The sequence below is a fragment of the Suncus etruscus genome, chromosome 5 (assembly GCF_024139225.1).
Source record: "Suncus etruscus isolate mSunEtr1 chromosome 5, mSunEtr1.pri.cur, whole genome shotgun sequence".
NCBI classification, from domain to species: Eukaryota; Metazoa; Chordata; class Mammalia; order Eulipotyphla; family Soricidae; genus Suncus; species Suncus etruscus.
The window spans coordinates 22,984,298-22,990,202 of record NC_064852.1 but is presented as its reverse complement, the minus strand read 5'-3'; positions in this window follow the sequence as shown (position 1 = coordinate 22,990,202).

Here is a 5,905-nt window from a genome sequence, read left to right as displayed (position 1 = left end):
TGTGTGTGTGCGTGTGTGTGTGCGCTCAGCAATGGATCCCTACAGGCAGAGCTTCTCCAACTGACTGCCCCCTTGACGTGTCTTTGATGAACACCCCCTCAAACTATCACTCTCTTTTGGAGGGTTACTACTGTTTCTGCTTTCAGAAATCACTCTTGGCAATGTGTGTGGGGAAACCATATGGGAAGCTGGGGATTGAATTCCAGTTGGCTGCATGAGAGCTAAGTACACTCCTACTATACTATAACTCTGCCCCCACCCCCCAATTTTGGTCACTATTGAGGACGGAAATCCCCTTCCTCGTCTTTGCATTCCCATGACCCTAGCACTCCCCTAAGACCCAGAAAAAGACCTGCAGAGCTTTGCAGTTGTCAGAGAATGAGAGAAGGGGACAGTCATCACACTCCCTGATGGGTGAGATGAACAATCTGGAGAGCCAGCCTGGGCTCAAGGGGAAGATTTTTGTCTCATAGTTTCAAGTCCCTGGCAGGACTCTCACAGTAAACACGGCCAAGGGCCTTTCAGGGGTGAGTGAGACCCTGGGTTTGAATCTTATTTCCATTGTCCTCCTTTTTCCTGCCCTCAACCATCTGGTATGATGATTGCTGAGTAGCAGTGACTCCCCCCAGTATCCCTAAAAAATGAGGACCAGAATTCTTAGCTGTGCTAATCTAAAATAATTCTACTATAGCGCATACACTGGATCCTGCGGTGCCTGAAAATCATTTGTTTCAATCCAGCAAACATTTATTGGAGCTCCTATCAGCCTGCAGTGATGATGAGAGGGATCACTGTGGAGAGAGAGAGAGAGAGAGAGAGAGAGAGAGAGAGAGAGAGAGAGAGAGAGAGAGAGAGAGAGAGAGAGAGAGAGAGAGAGAGAGAGAGAGAGATGGGCTTGCTCATTCCCCACTACACAGGGAGGGGGCTGGGAGATGCTGCAAATCACACTCTCCTGCATGATTCATCCGAGAACATGAAGATGGTGTGTGTGTGTGTGTGTGTGTGTGTGTGTGTGTGTGTGTTTTCCTGGATTACCTGGGAGCACTCAAGGTCACCACAAGGTCCTTTGGAGAGGAAGTCAGGAGGTAGAGTGGGAGGAGGAGGTGAGCAGAAGGCTGACCCCAGACATCACTCAAGTAGCCTCCAACCCCACTGGGTGTGACCCCTAAACCAACAATCATTCCCCTTGGAAGTAAGAAGGCAGTTGATGCTGTTGTCATGGAGATGACAGCAGAGTAAGGAAGCTAGATACCAAGTAACAGTTGACAAATGTGCTGTCAAGCAAAGCCTTGACCAACATTTACTAGGGCTGGGATATGAGTCACACACTTTTTTTGAGGTGGTGGAGATGGAAAAAGTAAAAAGACAGGTGCAAATCCTGTCCTTGGGAGCTTCTGTTCTTGCAAGGGATACAAAGGTCCCAAAGGTGGCAGGAGGAGTAGGGAGGGGGCTCGGTAGGATCAAGAATTAAAGAAGGGAGCCGGAGAGATAGCACAGCGGTGTTTGCCTTGCAAGCAGCTGATCCAGGACCTAAGGTGGTTGGTTCGAATCCTGGATTCCCATATGGTCCCCTGTGCCTGCCAGGAGTAACTCCTGAGTGCTGCCGAGTGTGACCCAAAAATAAACAAAATAATAATAAAATAATTAAGGAAAATGAAAGCAAGTTTGGAGAATCCATGGAGTCTCCGGGAGCCACAACAAAAGTGTAGTCAGGCCTCTCCAACGTCAATTATATTGCACAGAGCTCAGAGGTCAGAAGCCCAGAACCAGTCTGAGGTTCTCCTTCTGGAACCTCTGGGAGGTAATGCATGATCTCATCTTTTCTCATGTCCACAGGCCACTCACAGTCCTTGGATCAAAGTCTCTTCTGATGCAAAGTCAGCAGAGTAGTATTTTCTGACCCCCATGGCAACCCACACTTTTCTGTAAGCATCTTTCTCTCTTTCCATAATCTCTCTTTCTCCTTGGTCTTTGCCCTGCCCTGTCCCTCAATCTTAAGAAACCATTTTCCTGATCTGTGTGCTGGATGCTGAACCAGGTCCAATTGCAGATGTGGAGGACAGAAAAGAATGAGCTCAGTGGGCCGAAGTGGTAGTACACTGGTAGGGTGTTTGCCTGACTGACCCAGGACGGATGAGAGTTCGTAGCAGTAGCAATTTCTTTTTTGTTTTTTTTTTTTTGTTTTTGTTTTTGGGCCACACCCGGCATTGCTCAGGGGTTACTCCTGGCTGTCTGCTCAGAAATAGCTCCTGGCAGGCACTGGGGACCATATGGGACACCGGGATTCGAACCAACCACCTTTGGTCCTGGATCGGTTGCTTGCAAGGCAAACGCCACTGTACTATCTCTTTGGGCCCAGCAGTAGCAATTTCTGAGTGCAGAGCCAGAAATAACCCCTGAGCACCACCAGGTGTGCCCCCCCCCAAAAAAAAACAGAATGGGCTCAAAACATTCTTCATGCTAGTCATGCCCAAGGATGCCCTTCTCTCTGGGGAAAGGCCCAATGGTGGCCCTTTGTAAAAGATTCATGGAGGTGACCAGCAGACCCTGACCACAGCTCAGGGAACAGATCACTGTCCCCTGAGAACCCTGTCCAGATGGCCTCAGACAGACCCTGTACCCTGGCCACAATGTAAACTCACAACCTTTCCCAACCATCCCACTAGAAACCCCCAGCTCCAACACAAGAGGATGGTTTTTGGGGGGCACATAAGTCTGCGATCTTCTTGGGTTGCTCTACCTACAGAACTTTTTTCTAGCATCATCTCTTGTGTGCTGCATATTTGGCTGTCAAGGGGTGAGCACTTGAACTTGGAGTGGATAACACTTTAACCTTTGCTTCTGTCCTCTCATTGCCTTCTCTGACTCACTTTCAGCCTGCCTCCTCTGTGGACCTTTGATGATCTTGGGCCCTCCCAGGGAATCTCACACAAGGACACACAAAGACACACATGTACAATACAGACACACACACTCATAGACATGCACACAGACATAGACACAGACAGACAGACAGACACACACACACACACTGCCCAGTACCAACCTTAGTTGAATCATACAAAAAGCTCCCCCCCCTTATTTTTTTACCTAAACTGAATGGGAGCATCCTTGTGCTCCCTTTTTCTTCGTGCTTTTGGGGATCCATAAGTGGTGCTCAGGATTAAATGTAAGGGCTGCATTAAGGTACGCTCCTCTCTGTCTTGTACCAAAGTGAGTCAAAGACTGGGAAGAGGTCAAAGGCCCATCAGGTTGAAGAGTGCGGGCAAATTTTCCTGGGTTACCTGGCAATACCGCAGGAGGAGCCCAGGGTGCCTCGGCCATGCCAGGGCTGAATGAGACCCAGTGTCACTGCACGTAACATGGATGTCTCCACTATAGGGGAAAGCATACTCCAGATGTGTCTTTTGGCTTTCCTGGTGAAGTGCCTAATTTTCCCCAAGAAATAATTCAGCCAGAAGGCTCGTCAGTGGAAGTCTATCATAACCTCTGTGTGGATTACTGGCTATATTTCTGACATGGCTGTGACATTATATATCTATTTACTTTTATTTATTTGGCTTTGCCTCCCTTGCTAAACTACAGATATTCGGCCTCAGTTATCCTGCAATTTTTTTTTTTTTTTTTTTTGGTATTTGGGCCATACCCGGCTAACTACTCAGAAATAGCTCCTGGCCAGGCACGGGGGACCATATGGGACACCGGGATTCAAACCAACCACCTTAGGTCCTGGGTCGGCTGCTTGCAAGGCAAACACAGCTGTGCTATCTCTCCGGGCCCTATCCTGCAATCTTTTTTTGTTTTTGTTTTTGTTTTTGTTTTTGGGTCACACCGGGCGGTGCTCAGGGCTTACTCCTGGCTGTCTGCTCAGAAATAGCTCCTGGCAGGCACGGGGGACCATATGGGACACCGGGATTCGAACCAACCACCTTTGGTCCTGGATCGGCTGCTTGCCAGGCAAACACCGCTGTGCTATCTCTCCGGGCCCTATCCTGCAATCTTATAGAAATTTTCAGCACCAAGACTGCTAAATTCCCCCACTGGCTAGTATATTTGCAACTCAAAAGGTTGAGCCAAGCCAATTCCCAGCAACTTGCTTTTTCCTGCTCACAGCTTCATGATGCTAAAACAATAGCTTCTGCCTTTCTTGAATTATACTTTCCGGAGGCTGCGAACTTCTTGCAAACCAGAACACCTGGTCTCAGTTTCCCCTTACCTCTAGCAGGGCTCTTTCTCACCTACATTGGGTAGTTATTTGATATGTAGATTCTAGGGTCTGGTACCATTGTGTTGTCCCTCCTAATGATCCTCTGCCCTTTGTTTCCCTGAAAATACCTTGCATACCAGAGTTGTGCTTAAAATGTCATCAGCTGAGGGGCCGGAGAGATAGCATGGAGGGTAAGGTGTTTGCCTTTCATGCAGAAGGTCATCGGTTCAAATCCCGGCGTCCCATATGGTCCCCCGAGCCTGCCAGGAGCGATTTCTGAGCATAGAGCCAGGAGTAACCCCTGAGCGATGCCGGGTGTGACCCAAAAAAAACAAAACAAAAAAAAAAAGTCATCAGCTGAAAAGTAAAGTTTGTCTCTTGTCTCATACAATGCATTTTGTGTGGTCTCAATTATTTCATATTTCATATTTCATTATCTGTGCAACCCACTCTCCCTAAAGTGGATTCACCGAAACCTTACTGATGGCCGTAGGACAGAAGCCGCCTACAGCAATCCAGGTATTAGGAAATCACGTTAAGGGCTTCCATCCTAAAAATAAAAATAACTTGGGGGGAGGCACGTTCAGGGGATGCAGGACTGTCCAGGGTGCACACGCCAGAGTCCTGGGCAGATGAGCAGACCTGGGGTCAGCACGTTTTCCAACTTTTGTTCCACGTGGAGCTTACAGTGAGTGTGGTGGTGCAGCCGCTGCTGTGTGGTCCCACCACGAAGGTGCTGCTGAACTTCCCCCCAGGGGGGCCTCCACGGGGAAGGCAGCCCTGGGCTGCTTGTGCACTGGACGCAGTACCTGCAGATGAAACATTGCACTCGAGAGATTGCAGTGGAGAACAGTCTCAATAAAATAAAATAAAATAATGAAATGAAATAATAAAATAAAAATAAAATAGAGGTACTGGAGGCCCCAGAAGCCGCGGGGGCCTTTCCTGGCTGTTTGCACCCTGGTATTAAACTTTGAGGACAGTCCTGCTTGCGGGGAATAAGCTCTTGGGGAGAGGGAGAGAGAGAGAGAGAGAGAGAGAGAGAGAGAGAGAGAGAGAGAGAGAGAGAGAGAGAGAGAGAGAGACAGAGAGACAGAGAGACAGAGACAGACAGAGAGAGACAGAGAGAGACAGAGAGAGAGACAGAGAGAGACAGAGACAGAGAGAGACAGAGAGAGAGACAGAGAGAGACAAAGAGAGACAGAGAGAGAGACAGAGACAGAGAGAGAGAGACAGAGAGACAGAGAAAGAAGAGAAGAGAAGAGAAGAGAAGAGAAGAGAAGAGAAGAGAAGAGAAGAGAAGAGAAGAGAAGAGAAGAGAAGAGAAGAGAAGAGAAGAGAAGAGAAGAGAAGAGAGACGAGTGAAAACGAGTGAGCAACCAGAGACACAGAGAGACAGAGAGAAACACACTAGCGAGCAACCAGCAGTGTTTTGGCGAAGGCAGACAACAACTAGTTACCAACCAGCACGCGCCCAGGGAGGGAGTCGCCGCCGAGGGAGGGAACCAAACACAACAACGCAGGCAGTGTCTCGCCCCGCCTGGCCTCGCCTCGCCTTCCCTGGGGGACCCGGGTACGCTCGGGGTGGGGTGGAGTGGGGTAGGGGGCACCGATCCTTGGCCAAGCCCGCGCTGGCCAACCTCCGCGAGGTTCCCCCGGTGTCCAGGCCACCAGCAGCACCAGCGCGCGCCGAGTCCA